Source organism: Oncorhynchus tshawytscha, linkage group LG01, assembly GCF_018296145.1.
Source record: "Oncorhynchus tshawytscha isolate Ot180627B linkage group LG01, Otsh_v2.0, whole genome shotgun sequence".
Taxonomy (NCBI): domain Eukaryota; kingdom Metazoa; phylum Chordata; class Actinopteri; order Salmoniformes; family Salmonidae; genus Oncorhynchus; species Oncorhynchus tshawytscha.
The window spans coordinates 36,562,197-36,579,846 of record NC_056429.1 but is presented as its reverse complement, the minus strand read 5'-3'; the positions used below and the strand labels follow the sequence as shown (position 1 = coordinate 36,579,846).

The window sequence follows — 17,650 nt, the reverse complement described above, 5'->3', positions numbered from 1 at the left end:
CACATTAAAAACATTATTTTGATGAATGTATTCATACTATTTCATCCTTCCACATGATTTAGTCCCGATACAAATCTAATATTACTACCCAAGCCGGCTGGTCGTTCGTTCTATTGGTTCGGTTGCCAGAGACGCAACCCAGTCATTCAGTCTTTTTGTTCTGCATCTATGGATCCAGTCGTTCATTTGAAATGTTCCATTGCCATACTAGCTGGCAACGTTCTTATCCCTTGCTTGCTAAATAGCTAGCCAACTATGGCTGATATACAGTCACAACAAACAATGCAACCAGAATAACAGCGAAGTAGCTGCATTTGCGTTTAAGCTGTTTTCTACTGACATTTATTTGGATACATCCATATCAATGAGCTGATGAGGCATGCTATTACCTGGCATAGGACATTTGCTCACTCGTCAGGACACGGTTGTTTAGAGAAGCTAGGCAACAACACAACAATCACTTCAAACTGAAGCTGGAAAGACTGTACCCTAGCAGCACTTCTTTCATTTTACCTCTTTTCAATTGACATTTATTATATAACTATAAAAATGATGCTGATTCATGATCTCGACTGGCTGAGAAAAGCTGCCTGCCTCTCATCCTGACTCCCAATTTACTATGGGACATCTGGAGATCGAATTTGAATATTGAAACAATGTTGCAAATGTTGGAGAGACAGAGAGCAAGGTTTATACGAATCTGTTGAATCTGTTGAAAACTAAATGTTAGTCTAAAAGAAATGTGAGATAATGTCGAGATGCTTTTTTTATAGTGGAAGTCAAGTTTATAAACTGACTGGCTGGGCTGATGAGATGGATTGCGCAGCCAGATGGAACTGAATAAATAGGCATTTTAACAAAATAGATTTAGCCGGTGGAACTTGTGGATTAGACACTGGCTGGAATGCGATTTTAACCAATCAGCATTCAGTATTAGACCCACCCGTTGTATAATATAGTCAAATTAACTACATTTACCCACATCATTGTCTCTACTTCAGTTATGCTGAACAAAAATATAAATGCAACATGCAACAATTTCAACTGAAATAAATTCATTCATTTCACATGACTGGGCAGGGGTGCAGCCATGGGTGGGCCTGGGAGAGCATAGACCCACCCACTAGCAGCCATGCCCTGCCAATCCGAATCAGTTTCTTTCCCCAACGAAAGTTCTTATTACAGACATAAATACTCCTCAGCACACCACCCCACCCCCCACCAGCTGTCCGTGTGGCTGGTCTCAGACGGTCCCGCAGGTGAAGAAAGTGGTCCTGGGTGACCGTGGATATACGTGGTATGCGGTAGTGTGGCCGGTTGGACGTACTGCCAAATTCTCTAAAACGACATCGGAGGCAGCTTATGGTAGGGAAATGAACATTAAATTATCTGGCAACAGCTTCGAGCTGTCAGCATGCCAATTGCGCGCTATCGCAAAACTTGTGACAGTCTGTTGTGTAACAAAACTGCACATTTTAAAGTGGTCGTTTATTGTCCCCAGCACAAGGTGCACCTGTGTAATCATCATGAGGTGCAATCAGCTTCTTGATATACCACACCTGTCAGGTGGATGGATTCTCTTGGCAAAGGAAAACCGCTCACAAAAGTTGGAGACAAATACGTTTTTTGAGCGTATTAAATATTTCTGGGATTTTTTTTACAGTTTATGAAACATGGGACCAACACTTTAAATGTTTCATTAATATTTTTCTTCAGTGTGGATTGAATAATGCTTTCACTTACAATAGCAAACAGCACAAAATCACAACTATTCCAGCTATGTGACATGACTGCTACCTTTCCTTGAACCTGTTTGAACTAGCCATGTATGTTGTGAAAAAAATTACATTGATTCCGGACGGGGGAAAAAAACATTTAAAAAAAGTAACTGCTGCTTTGGAGTTTGAATTGAATGCTGCTGAGTTGTCGTGGAAACATAGAATTTTCAACAACAGAGGGGTTCCAGAGCACAAATCCCATTAAACATTGATGTCAGGCAGCAAGGGCTCAGGAGGTGAGTGGCTTAGTGGAAGATTCCATGTGAAATCCCTCCCCCAGTCTTACTATTCCCCCCACCCCGCACAGGTAGGGATTTGAACCGACCCTTATTTACCCCTAACTAACCTCAGTATGAGTACATACACAGCTAATACAGGGAATAAATTAGCTGGATTTCTATGTAAAGATTTCTTCATGAACCTTTCAGTGGCCTCTATCACTCTTGTTATCAATAGTGACTTATGACTGGAGTAACTGACTAATAGGAACTTAGAGTGTAGTGTGGCTGATATATCTGAACATTGGGTACTTGGACACACGCACACATGTACATGCACACACCCACGCGGCCGGGCCAAGGAACTGTCAGCCATCATTGTACAACTTAGATCCTGACAGATCCAGAGTTTCAAATTGAGAAAAGAATTTCATCCAAGGTAATTTATCCTCTCTTTCTCTCTCTCCGCCAAGAGAATGTCTGTTCACACCTGAGAGAATCAACCTCTCACTCAGGGCTGACTCAACTGGAGGGAATGAAGGGTGGGAGGGAGTGAAGGGAGGAGAGGGAGAGGGACAGCGAGGATGTGAAGAGAAAGAAAGGGGGATACTGGAGACAGAGAGAGAAAGAGAGGGAGTTAGCTGCTCTCTAAATCTTCTCAGGTGTGATGCAATGAGATCGAGTGAGAGAGTGGATTTGTGGAGGTGTGAAGAAAGATTGGGAGGGTAAGGAGGGAGAGAACAGGGGGTAGAGAGAGAGAGACAGAGAGCGACAGAGACAGAGACTGAGATTGAGACAGAGAAAGGGAGAGAGAAAAGAAGAAAGAGATGTGGCATGTTTCTCACATGACTGAATACATGACAGAACAGAACAAAGAGAGAGAATGAGACAGACAGTGTGTTTGACCCAGAGACAAAACATAGACAAAACGTCTAATTCTGTCTGGCCAATAATACAAAATCTGCCTACACCACGCCAAGGCTCAGAGGGGATCGAGGGGAGATTTCCTTACCTCCGAGTTCATTAGCACCGCTAAAAGCATCACCTCAGTCATCCAGATTTGTAGTTACCGTGGCAACCTGCTCAGCAACACAAACACAGGTGTGGTGCTGAGTGAAGATGCCCCTGGGGGGGTGGGGGGTGAGAGGGAGGAGAGCGTGGAGGCTTACCTCCAAGTTCATTAGAGGAGGAGAGTGAGGTGGTTGAGAGGAGGAAGGGAGGGACAGGTGGGTAAGAGGGGATAGAGGGTGGGTGGGGGAGGCTGGTGAAAGGCGAGAGGAGGAAAGGCAGGTGGGAAGGTGAGAGTAGGGTGGCTGGAGGAGGTGGGCGAGAGGGGGAAAAGAGGGGAAAGAGAGGGTGAGGCTGACGAGAGTTCTGTCAACACCTGTCCTCTGAGGTGTCTGTCTGACAGTCTCTCGTCTTCACCTGGCCACAGTTCACCTCATGTTTAGGCTTCCTTAAATTATCCCCAAACAAACAAGGGAATTAGAGCTCTCAGAGGGGAGTAAGAGGGGTAAGGGTGGTCTGAGAAGGGTACGGGTGGTCTCTAGGATTATTAGTGGGGCTTACGAAGCAAGAGTCCCCTCTGAAATATTTGTAATACTTCTTATTCTTATTATTTGGAATGCTACTCTTACACCCGCCATTGACAGGACCAGTGCACTTATATACAACTTTTGATATATTTTAGACTTTTTAAACTACTAAGCTTTCATGGGATTTCTTCAACATTCTAAACGACCCATTGTGACATCAACTCCCACACCTCCAACATTTCCACATCATCAACTCCCAGACTTCCAACATTGCGAGCTCTTGTTCATCCGACCTTGAGTTTCTGATGCTAAAATGCCAACCCCACTATACGCAAAAGGAATTCACTTGTGGTATTATCACAGCTGTGTACATACTGCCACAAGCAAACACCAGGGCAGGACTCAGAAAACTGTACAAGACTATTAGCCAGCAAGAACTTTCAAAGTAGAAGGGATTTCCTCCTCCTCTTCCAAAGAGGAGAGGCGAAAAGGATCAGAGGACCAATATGCGGCGTGGTAAGTGGCCCTGGTTCTTTTAATACGTAAATGTACACATGAACAACTGAATACAAAAACAAGAAACGTGAAAACCCAAAACAGTCCTATCTGGTGCAAACACAGAGACAGGAACAATCACCCACAAACACACAGTGAAACCCAGGCTACCTAAGTATGATTCTCAATCAGAGACAACTAATGACACCTGCCTCTGATTGAGAACCATACTAGGCCGAAACATAGAAATACCCAAATCATAGAAAAACAAACATAGACTGCCCACCCCAACTCACACCCTGACCATACTAAATAATGACAAAACAAAGGAAATAAAGGTCAGAACGTGACACAAAGCAAATTTACTTTCCCATTGTTCCTCAACTGTAGTGTATGAAATTCCATTTGGAAGATGTGAGTCTTTATCCAATGTAAAAAATAAAATAAAAATTTAAATATTGCTACATAACACCGATTTGAGCCGGTCGGTCACAAATGATAGTCCCACTAAGCTCAAACCAGATGGGAAGGCGTATCGCTGCAGAATGCTATGGTAGCCATACTGGTTAAGTGTTCACCTACTCTACGTCTCACAAAGCTGTGGCGGTCGGAATCAGAAATCTCAAATTTGGATCAGACCAAAGGACAGATTCCCACCAGTCTAATGTCCATTGCTCGTGTTTCTAAGCCCAAGCAAGTTTCTTCTTATTATTGGTGTCCTTCAGTAGTGGTTTCTTTGCAGAAATTCGACCATGAAGGCGCAATTCATGCTGTCTCCTCTGAACATGTAACGGTTCTCTTGTGGTGAAGGAGAGTCGGACCAAAATGCAGCATGTAGATTGCGATCCATGTTTAATCAAACAAACGTAACACGAATACACACAAAACACTACAAAATAATAATCGTAACGAAAACCGAAACAGCCTATACTTGTGACAACTAACTCAGCGACAGGAACAAAGACACTAAGGACAATCACCCACACCAAACTCAAAGAATATGGCTGCCTAAATATGGTTCCCAATCAGAGACAACGATAAACACCTGCCTCTGATTGAGAACCACTTCAGACAGCCATAGACTTATCTAGAACACCCCACTAGCTACAATCCCCCATATATACACACCACATACAAAAACCCATGCCACACCCTGGCCTGACCAAATAAATAAAGATAAACACAAAATACTTCGACCAGGGCGTGACAGAACAGTTGTTGAGATGTGCCTGTTACTTGAACTCTGTGAAGCATTTACTTGGGCTGCATTCTGAGGTGCAGTTAATTAACTCCTCTGAAGCAGAGGTAACTCTCGGTCTTCCTTTCCTGTGGCGGTCCTCAAGAGAGCCAGTTTCATCACAGCGTTTGATGGTTTTTGCGACTACACTTGAAGTAACTTTCAAAGTTCTTGAAATTTTCCGCATTTGACTGACCTTCATGTCTTAAAGGAAATGATGGACTGTCGTTTCTCTTTGCTTATTTGAGCTGTTCTTGACATAAGATATCCCTCTAGTGGTGTGGGGGCTGTGCTTTGGCAAAGTGGGTGGGGTTATATCCTTCCTGTTTGGCCCTGTCTGGGGGTGTCCTCGGATGGGGCCACAGTGTCTCCTGACCCCTCCTGTCTCAGCCTCCAGTATTTATGCTGCAGTAGTTTATGTGTCGGGGCGCTAGGATCAGTTTGTTATATCTGGAGTACTTCTTCTGTCCTATTCAGTGTCCTGTGTGAATTTAAGTGTGCTCTCTCTAATTCTCTTTCTCTCTTTCTTTCTCTCTCTCGGAGGACCTGAGCCCTAGGACCATGCCTTAGGACTACCTGACATGATGACTCCTTGCTGTCCCCACTCCACCTGGCCGTGCTGCTGCTCCAGTTTCAACTGTTCTGCCTTATTATTATTGGACCATGCTGGTCATTTAAGAACATTTGAACATCTTGGCCATGTTCTGTTATAATCTCCACCCGGCACAGCTAGAAGAGGACTGGCTACCCCACATAGCCTGGTTCCTCTCTAGGTTTCTTCCTAGGTTTTGGCCTTTCTAGGGAGTTTTTCCTAGCCACCGTGCTTCTACACCTGCATTGCTTGCTGTTTGGGTTTTAGGCTGGGTTTCTGTACAGCACTTTGAGATATCAGCTGATGTACAAAGGGCTATATAAAATAAATTTGATTTGATAATGTGGACTTGGTCTTTTACCAAATAGGGCTATCTTCTGTATTACCACCCCTACCTTGTGACAACACAACTGATTGTCTCAAACGCATTAAGAAGGAAAGAAATTCCACAAAATAACTTTTAACAAGGCACACCTGTTAATTTAAATGCATTCCAGGTCTTGGGTGTGAAGCTACAAGCTTGGCACACCTATATTTTGGGGGTTTCTCCCATTCTTCTCTGAAGATCCTCTCAAACTCTGTCCAGTTGGATGTGGAGCGTCGCTGCACAGCTATTTTCATGTCTCTCCAGAGGTGTTCGATCGGGATCAAGTCTGGGCTCTGGCTGGTTCACTCAAGGACATGCAGAGACTTTTCCTGAAGCCACTCCTGCATTTTCTTGCCTGTGTTCTCAGGGTCATTGTCCTGTTGGAAGATGAACCCTTTCCCCAGTCTGAGGTCCTGAGAGCTCTGGAGGAGGCTGCTGAAAACATCCCCACAGCATGATGCTGCCACCACCAGTTTTTTAAATATATTTTTTATTTAACTAGGCAAGTCAGTTAAGAACATATTCTTATTTACAAAGACGGCCTACCACGGCCAAACCCGGACGAAGCTGGGACAATTGTGCCCCGCACTATGGGACTCCCAATCAATTCTCTACCTTGCTTCACTATACGGATGGTATTGGCCAGATATGAGCGGTGCCTGCATTCAGGCCAAAGAGTTCAATCTTGGTTTCATCAGACCAGAGAATCTTGTTTCTCTTGGTCTGAGAGTCCTTTAGGTACCTTTTGGCAAACTTCAAGCAGGCAGTAATGTACCTTTTACTGAGTAGTGGCTTCCATCTGGCCACTCTACCATAAAGGCCTGATTGGTGGAGTGCTGCAGGCATGGTTTTCCTTCTGGAAGGTTCTTCCATCTCCACTGAGGAACTCTGGAGCTCTATCAGATTGGCCATTGGGTTATTGGTCACCTCCCTGACCAAGGCCCTTCTCCCCCAATTGCTCAGTTTAGCCGGGTGGACAGCTCTAGAAAGAGTCTTGGTGGTTCAAACTTCTTGCATTTAAGAATGTTGGAGGCCACTGTATTCTTGGGCACCTTCAATGCTGCAGACATTTTTTGGTACCCTTCACCAGATATGTGCCTCCACACAATCCTGTCTCTGTGCTCTATGGACAATTCCTTCAACCTCATGGCTTGGTTTTTGGTCTGACATGCACTGTCCACTGGGGGACCTTATATGGATAGGTGTGTGCCTTTCCACATAATGTCCAATCAATTGAATTAATTCCAATTAAGTTGTAGAAACATCTCAAGGATTATCAATGGAAACAGGATGAATCTGAGCTCTATTTTGAGTTTCAGAGCAAAGGGTCTGAATACTTACATAAATAATTTGTAAACATTTGCAAAAAGATTTTAAAAACATGTTTTGCTTTGTGATTATAGGGTATTATGTGTAGATTGATAAGAAAAATATATATAATTTAATCAATTTGAGAATAAGGCTGTAACGTAACAAAATTTGGAAAAAGTGAAGGGGTCTGAATACTTTCTGAATGCACATTCATGCTACACACACACACACACACCACAACTTCTGCTACCAGACTCGTATTATAATGCTCACTTTATACACTGCCCCCAATTCCTAATACACATTTAAATATTGGACTATAAATTGTGCTGTCCGGTATTATACAAATTCTAATGTGTGTATTTTACAAAGGAGCTGATCGTGGACAACAGGAAAAGTCAGAACAGGCCCCCATTAACATCAACGGGGCTGCAGTGGAGCGGGTCGAGAGTTTCAAGTTCCTTGGTGTCGACATCACCAACAAACTATCATGGCCCAAACACACCAATACAGTCTTGAAGAAGGCACAACAAAACCTTTTTCCCCACAGGAGACTGAAAAGATTTGGCATGGATCCCCAGATCCTCAAAAAGTTCTACAGCTGCACCATCGAGAGCATCCTGATTGGTTGCATCACCGCCTGGTATGGCAACTGCTCGGCATATGACCATGAGGCGCTACAGAGTGTAGTGCGTATGGCCCAGTACATCATTGGGGCCAAGCTTCCTGCCATCCAGGAGCTATATTCTAGGCAGGTCAGAGGAAGGCCCAAAAAATTGTCGGAGATTTCAGTCACCCAAGTCATAGACTGTTTTCTCTGCTACCACGTGGCATGCGGTATCGGAGCGCCAAGTCTTGGACCAAAAGGCTCCTTAACAGCTTCTACCTCCAAGCCATAAGACTGCTGAACAATTAATCAAATGGCCACTGGACAATTACATGGACCCCCTTCCATTTGTTTTGTACACTGCTGCTACTCGCTGTTTATTATCTATGCATAGTCACTTTACCCCTACCTACATGTACAAATTACCTCAACTAACCTGTATCCCCACACACTGACTCGGCACCGGTATCCTCTGTATATAGCCTCATTATGGTTATATTATTGTGTTACTTTTTATTATTTTAAATGTTTTACTTTAGCTTATTTGGTAAATATTTTCTTAACTCTTCTTGAACTGCACTGTTGGTTAAGGGCTTGTCAGTAAGCATTTCACAGTAAGGTCTACACTTGTTGTATTCGACACATGTGACAAATAAAGCTTGATTTGATTTTCATCCTACTGATGTCCTACTGTAAATGACTGGACCAAAGCGCAGCGTGGTACGTGTTCATGATATTTTATTAAATCAGAACACTTGAACAAAAATAACAAAGAGGAAAATGAACAGTTCTGTAAGGAAACTAAACTATACAGAAAACAACTACCCACAAAAACCCTGTGGGAAAAAGCTACCTAAGTATGGTTCCCAATCAGAGACAACAATAGACAGCTGTCCATGATTGAGAACCATACCCGGCCAAAACAAAGAAATACAAAAACATAGAAAAAGGAACATAGAATGCCCACCCAAATCACACCCTGACCAAACCAAAATAGAAACATAAAAAGCTCTAAGGTCAGGGCGTGACAACTGAGTAATTTACTGTATGTTCTTATTCTTATCTTTTATTGTTTCTTATTGTTGTTGCATTGTCGAGAAGGAACCTGCAAGTAAGCATTCCATGTGTATCTCGTACATACGACTAATAAAACTTGAAGCATTCCATTCCCTATGAACAATTCAACTGTTGACACAAATCAGCTACTTTGACCATTTTCCCAACCAGTTAGACAAAAAGTTCAACTACTTCATTTACCACAACAATTCTTTTAAAGAACTGCCATCACTAGATGCACCATCATATTTATCTTCCCTAATAATCGCCTAAAACGTTTTAATTCCTCGCTAGTTCCTCCCTTCAAACACAATAGCAAGTCTTCAAATTCAGAAAGCCCCCCCCAAAAAGTTGCAAAATTATGATATATTTTCTCTCCTTTCAACATTCACTGCTTTTTATGATGGACCACAACAACCAGAAACAGGATGTTAACAAAGATTGAATGGATGAATGGATTTACAGCAGAGAGAAGGACAGAGCATCTGACTAAAGTTACACTGCATATGGCTGTCAAGTCAAGGTGAGTCCAATATAATAACATTTGAGTTTCTATCTGACCTTGAACAGCATACCTGTGAGTTTCCTACATTATTCTATTGTTTGATCATTACATCATCATTCAAATAACATCTTGAATGTAGAGTGAGCTTTGCTTCCTGCCATGGAAATAGTATAAATATAGCTGGCGTCCCCATTCACGTCATGATGGCATAATAGGTGGACTGGCTGTCATTGCAAAGCAGGAAGTCAAATTTGTGCTAAAATATGTGCGGAGGTTTGTTGATTCAACTCAACTGATATTACAAAAAAGATATTCCATTGCACGAGCCACATCAGTTAACATAATTTGAATGAACATTCTACGTGTAAATTATTGCACAGGATCCTACCTTTTATTCCCATCTTCTGACAGAAGACCGCTTTGTCATGTCTTTCTTCTTTCAGTTTTCACACCGCACCAATTGTAGTTTAGACATTATAATGCGAACGAGAGTCGTGTAGCCTATTCAGTTCAGTCAGCATGTCGTTCTTTACTCCACAAAAAGAATGTTTGAAATGAAAACAAAGTCATCTCTAATCCTACTTCCGTGTTCCTAGCTAGGTTGAAGATGATGTTTCCTAGTCTGAAAAGCACAACAGGATCGCCAACCAGATGGGGGTTTACTACCGTGCAAGGCAGCCTACAGACCATTAGAGAGGGTCAAATAGAACTACATGTAGACAGACAATGATATAGTAGTCTATCAAAGTAATCAGACCCAATATTTTCTTTCAAAATGCGGAAGACACATTTCAGTTGAAGGCATTCAGTTGTACAACTGACTAGGTATCCCCCTTTCCCTTTCTAATGCACTGTTGTAACATGAGCATTTCACTGCACGCACTATAACACCTGTAAATCTGTGTACCTGACCAATAAACTTGTATTTGATTTGAGGTGTGCTGAGAGCTGATACATACTAGTATGAAGCCAATCAGACAGACATCAAACGAGACCGACAGACCGAGAATTGTCAGTCAGACAGAAGTTTTAAAGAGGATTCAGTGCTAGTCAGTGATCCTGTAGGGTCCTAAGCTACTCTGTGTGAGCTACTCAGTAAGACTGCTGTGTATCTTATTACAGGGCCAATATGGAGTCCATTAACTGTGTGTGTGGCGTGCTAATCCCCACACCGTATCAGTAAACGAGCTGTGTTTGTTATGGCTAACTGGCTAAGCTAACCATTCTAGAGCTAGCAGCCTAGCCGCGGTGTAAACCACCCAGGCCGGGAGATACGGAGTGATTCATTGTTTGCTTTGGTTCATGCTGGATTAGTTCAAAGGTTATTTTTCCTTCTCAACTTTCCTGAGTTCTGATTGCAGAACCTTTCTACAACAGAACAATAGGAATCCCCTGTTTATTGGTGGAACAGGCAGGTGTTTAGGAGACGAGGTAAGAGAATCCTGAGGATAAATGCCACCTGGGATTAACTCATCATCCTAGCTTTGAGCTGACCTGGAAACATAGCTCTTTGTTCACTGAACGACAGCAAGGAACGGAGAAGGGTGAGAGGTAGCGAGAGAAAGAGAGAGATGCTCTTTGTTCACTGTGGCAACCTCATCAGAAATGCAATAAAGAAAGAAGGATAGAAGTGAACATTGGAGACAGCAGTTAGAGAGAGAGTGTGTGTGGTCAGGTCACCCTTCCAAGTTTTTTCTTTCCTAGTAGTCACAACATCAGACCACACTACACCAGAACAGTTACTGGTGTGACTGGTGCCCAGTCAGACAGACAGAGGCCAATAGCAATGGGACTCAATGTTTTTGGATCATTCTAGAAAAACTCCCTGAAATAGATAGGGCCAACCGTCGTCACACACACGCACACACACACACGCATGCTAGGGCTGTGACGGTCATGGAATTTTGGATGACAGTCCTGACTGCATGAGCTGCCATAGAAATTGTATGAATAGAACTTGCATCCCCATTCAAGTCAATGATGGCGTAGCGGGTGGACCAGAGGTCATTGCGAGTGTACCCCGTAGGAGCAAAGCAGGAAGTAAAATATGTGCTAAAATATGGGCTGTGATTGGTTGATTGAACTCAACTGATATTACAAAAATACATTCCATTGCATGAGCCACATCAGTTAAACATCATTTGAATTGAACATTTTACATTACCATGGAAATGATTGCATCACAATATCAGGCAGTCATTGCACGTGTACCCATGAGTTTACCCAAGAAATTGCCAGGGTTAAGGCTGGTTTACAGTTGGTCTATTGACATGACTGTAGACAGTTGTCGCGGTGACATCATGAACATTCTATTGTCATTCGACATCAAACTTGTAGTTGTCATTATGAAAAAGTAAAAACACAAAGCGACAGACTCTGCATGACATTAGCAGCCTGGCACTGGATTCACAAAACATTACTTGCAAAAAAACATACGTTTCTTAAGGGGAAAAAAAAAAGTTCATAAGATAGTACGTGTAATTCCTCAAAATGTTCTTAGGGAATTCATTGTTTTCTTAGGAACTTCGTAAATATCTTTCCTAAGAACTTCGCAAATATCTTATTATGTGGCATTGACATTAGTGACGTGCTTGAAACCAATAAATAAGCCTATTTGACAGGGATGATAGGATTTGGCCCACTATAATAAAATGCTGAGATTTCCATATAATTTCATTTATTTATCTCCTTTATGTCTCAAGATTATTATTATTTTTGGCCCACAAACACTTCATGTAGAAAAATAAACTTGATTTTTTTTTCACACAATATAGCCATCAGACTTGCTATATAAAAACAAAAATGGATAACCAAGGAAAGCGCAATAGAAACTTCAGAAAACAAGTGCTTGAAGTGATGATGGAGGAAATAGCAGACTGGAAAAGGTTGCTGTTGGGGACACTCAAAGACTGCGGGGTCACTGTCGACCGAGACCAAAAAGAGAGTATGGGCAAGAGTGGCCGAGTCTGTCTCTGCCGTTGAGGTATGGCAAGGGACAGTGATGCTGCTGTAAAAAATGTGTGGTCTGACATGAAGTCGGCTGCTAAGAAGAAGGGAGCTGAGAGACCATTCATGTGGACCAGCTGGAGGAGAAGGTGTTGTCCCTGATAGGAGAGATGGTGGTAGAGGGACTGCGCGACCGGTAAATTAGGTAGCAACATTAGCTAGCTAACGCGTAGCAACATTATAGCCAACATAGCTAACAACGCTAACATTATCTAAGTTAGCTCGTCAATTCGCAAAGAAGAACTTGGCTAACGCAAACTATTTAACACAATGTATTGTTAATTACTAGCTAGCAGGATAATGCATGTTTAATTTGTTTTCTTGCTATATTTAAATGTCCGGAAGCCACATGTGTCTGTGGCCGTGGCGCAAGTAAACATTAATGGGTAAAAAAGTATCCATTTGTCACAAGACAAGGGTTTAGCTCTCCTAAAGTTATATACATTTCCAAGAAGAAATCCTTAACATTATTTTCAAGCATCCCATTTCTTTTATCTTAGGAAGAAACTAAGAAAAAACGAATACTAGCTAGCAGGCTAGGTAGTTCAAATAATGACCAGAGTGAGTATAGCTGACAACGTCTTAAATTTAGTTACTTTTTATTCATTATTACAGGAAAAGATACCACATCAACTTCATTATTTACAAGGTAATGATGGCGAGTTGACAGAAAATAGCTTATGGCTGTGAGTGCGCCAAAATAAAAGTAGGTAATTCTGTCTGAGAATTTTAGAACTCCTGCAAGCTCTCCTCACAGATGGATTTGGACTTGTTGCTGTAGCAGCCCAGTAACCACGACAACGGATGTTGCGACAGTCACAGGCACATTCACTTTTTTTCATGTCTGTGTAGCATTCCACCAGAGTAAAAATTAAATGTAGTCTTGATCAGCTACACCTGTCACAGTCTAAGTATAAACCGGCGTTTAGATGTTCCGAGGCTGTACTATTCATAAAATGTCTATGTCTGCTGCTGCTGCATTGTGGTTATTCAGGTTTTTTAAAATAAAATGTATTCCGGTTATGACGCACTCACTCCGCCAGGTCACGGTGGCACACTGGAACAATGGCATCACAGTGTTTCCTGAATGTTGGGGTGGAGTTGGAGGATGCGGTGATGTCATCGCTACAGAACCTTCTTACATCATCTTCTCCCAGCTCCATTAGTGACTAATGACCGTGTGGTGCTGGAGCAGGGAGGGGCAGCAGGCAGGTAGTGAATGGCCCTTTAATATCAAACAAATACATGCACATGCACACGCATGGACATACCCACGGCATGTGACACACACACACACACACACACACACACACACACACACACACACACACACACACACACACACACACACACACACACACACACACACACACACACACACACTCACAGAAACACAAACACATAGTTCCAGTACCTTGCACCACTCAATTATATATATATTTTTAATAGAGTTGAATTCCCTGTGGTTTTATGAGTTTATAAAGGACATGAAATCTGCTGTGAGGGATGGGAGAGTCCATTATAGCCACACACACATACCCGCATGCACACCAGCACACCATGGACGCACGCACGCACACACACACACCTACAGCTCCTGAGGGGTGACAGAGGAGAAGTCCAAAACCCCCTCAGTGCGACGGCCGGGGTCCTAAATGGGCCAGCCAACCAAAACGCCACCCTGGGTTGAGAAACACAGCATCAAGACGTAAAAGTGTGTGTGTGTTGGGAGGGAGGGACGTTTCACCACATCAGACAGAGGAATCTGATGAGAGCTTTCATGGTTTATGAACAACAGCAGACATACCTCTGAGAGGAGGAGATGCCAAGATACAACATCCTGCTAGAACGATGCAGAAAGAGTTAGGGATGAGGGGAGAGAGATAGAGAGATAGAGGGGGGAGAGCTCCGTTTGTAGAGCTTACAACGCCAGGGTTATGGGTTTGTTTCCCACAGGGGACCAGTATGAAAAATGGATGCACTCACTACTGTAAGTCGCTCTGGATAAGAGCGTCTGCTAAATGACTAAAATGTCAAATGTAAATGTAAAGAGAAAGAAAGAGAGAAGGTCAAAAGAAAGGCTGAAGAGGAGGGGTGGCAGTGTGCGTATTGTCCAAATAAGTGTTCTAGGGGAAGACCAGCTTCTTAGATTTCATAGGGTCAGAGGTTCAATCTGTCTGTCAGTTTGAGTGTCTGTCTGAATCCATCCCTCCTTGCATATCTCTCTGTCTGTCTGTCTCTCCACTCGTCTTTCTCACTCCCTGCCAGCCCACACTCAGTCCCTTATTCAAACTTTCTTCATCGCTAACTCTCCCATGCCTCTTTCATTCTAATGCTCTATCCCTCCATCTCTTCATCTGTCTCTCAGACAATTCTCCCTCAGTCAGTCAAATTACACTTCTCACCAGTCAGTCTCAATGTCTGACTCTATATGCTTGGAGTAACTCCAATTTAGCTCGTATAACCGTTCCCACACCCTGCCCCTGATTCACCCGTCTCTCTAGTAAACCATTAGGATTTACTGGCCGACCCCTGACCTTTGACTGCGGTCGTGGCCTGGGCTTTCATTAGGAATAAATCATAAACACCTGAACAGGCGACCCGGGCACAGAGGAGGGTGTGTCTATGTGTATGTATGTCCGGTCATGTGGTACTCATTTCAGGTCACAGTGGTGTGTAAATCAGGTTAAACCAGTGCTCACAACCTCTCTAACCTCTGGGCTCACAACGCATATAAAAAATCCACGGTATTTACCACAAATCTGTGGTAGTGTGTGTGTGTGTGTGTGTGTGTGTGTGTGTGTGTGTGTGTGTGTGTGTGTGTGTGTGTGTGTGTGTGTGTGTGTGTGTGTGTGTGTGAATATTTAATTCACAAAAACAATCCAAAAAGTAAGGCTGAAAATAGTAAAAATGGGCATCACCCATAGCAGGCATGGCTCCAGCAGTTAGCATATATGACTTATGAGCGCATCATGGAACATTGTAAGAAGTTTGCTACAGTACGGGAAGTGAGCTATAATTATAGGCAGTGGATGATGAGGATCCCGTTGACAGCAAACAGGTTATAGGCCTCCCTGAAGTTCACCACGATCCAGGCATACAGTTTAGCAGAGAGAGAAAGAGAGAGAGAGAGAGAGAGAGAGAGAGAGAGAGAGAAGAAGAAGTGAGAGAGAGAGAAGAAGCGAGAGAGAGAGAGAAGAAGCGAGAGAGAGAGAGAGAGAGAGAGAGAGAGAGAAAGAGAAGAAGCGAGAGAGAGAGAAGAGAGAGGAAGCGAGAGAGAGAGAGAGAGAGAGAGAGAGAGAGAGAGAGAAAGAGAAGAAGCGAGAGAGAGAGAGAGAGAGAGAGAGAGAGAGAGAGAGAGAGAGAGACATATGAATGTGCAACAGTCAAGTCATAACATTTGAGTCCTGAGTCCAGTGGTACTACAGATCATGTTTCACAGGACTTCAGTCTAATGATGAGTGACTAGAAGCAATCACAAGACTGATAACATCCCCTCCTCCTTTCTCTCATAGTTTCCATCGTTCTTTCTTTGATCTCCCTCACCATTTTCATCGTCTTCCTATCAACCCCTCCATCCTTGTCCTCCCGCTCTCTCCTCCCCTTTTTTCCTCACCCCCTCCTCTCACTCTCTCCCATCTCCTACTCTCTTCTCTCCTCTCCCTACACCTCTCTGCCTTCCCCTCTCTTCACCCTCTACCTAGTCCTCACCCCTCCTCTCTCTCCTCACCCTCCCTCTCCAATGATGAGAGAGGTGCCACAGACTCAGGGAGGGAATGGAGGGTAGGAGAGGGGAGGAGAGGAGCCCTGCCCATTGATTAAGCCACAGGGTTGGCACACTGACATGGACAGGAGGTGAAGGGAGGTCACCATAGTTACGCCATGCTCCCCCCACCTCTAATTAATAGTGGAGCGGTCCTGGTTATTATGGAATGCTGCATCCCCTCCCTCCCATACAAGCAGATCAGGTGTCGACAGACAGGCAGAGAAAGTGTCAGGAGGAGAACATTTAGACAACACAGAACATGAAACCTGATATCACTTTGAGACGTGTGTGTGTTTGTGTGTGTGTTTGTGTGTGTGTTTGCGCTGGGCATAAAGGTGTCTTTGTTAAAGTATGACCCACTTCAGTCTTCAGTAAGAGGTTTAGCCTGGGGGAGTGTGTAGGCAACACTGAAGCCTTCTCTGTTCACACATGCATGAAAACACGCACATACACACACACCTTTTTGAAGAGCAGTGCTAGGGAATAGAAGCATCCATATGAAATTAAGCTTGAATGTCCTCTGAGCAGAGGCGTGCGTGCAAGCGTGTTGTGCGTGCATGCGCACGTGTTGTTACCAAAAGGTGAGCGTGGGTAGAAAGGGGTGGACCTTCCCGTAGAGTTCAATAGTAGAGGCCTGGTAGAACTTCACACTCTTGGTCAGTCCACACATCTTTGTAGCTTACAGCAGACGCCGAGCACCAACACCATCCACGTTAGAGTGTTAGTGGAGATCTGACAGAAAGAATGATAGAAAGCGTTCACATCAACACAAATGGAAATCATACTAGTGTTAAAGTGTTGTTCTGATGCGCTTCAAAGGACCAAGAAGTTCAACTTTTAGGCGGTATGTAGTCTGGAGAGTGTGTGTCTCTTTCCCTGTGTGTGTGACCAGGCCCTTTGAGGACAAGACCACATTTAACCTTGTAAAGCCAAGCTGGTCGTGGTCGACACTCCTGGACTGTGCGGTAGGAGCGCTGTCTGCACAGCGGAAATGTGTTGGTGGTTGACTGTGAACACACACACAGACGCACACACGCACACGCACATACACAGCCATGTACTGTACATACACACACACTCTGCACATACACAGCCATGTACTGTACATACACACACACTCTGCACATACACAGCCATGTACTGTACATACACACACACTCTGCACAGCGGAAACGTG

The 17,650-nt window shown here is 43.5% G+C and overlaps 1 pseudogene; it reads right to left on the bottom strand.

The window, feature by feature from the left end:
* LOC121847341 overlaps window positions 1–17,191 on the bottom strand; it is a 162,671-nt pseudogene extending 145,480 nt beyond the window's left edge.
* Between the last annotated feature and the right edge of the window lie 459 nt (window positions 17,192–17,650).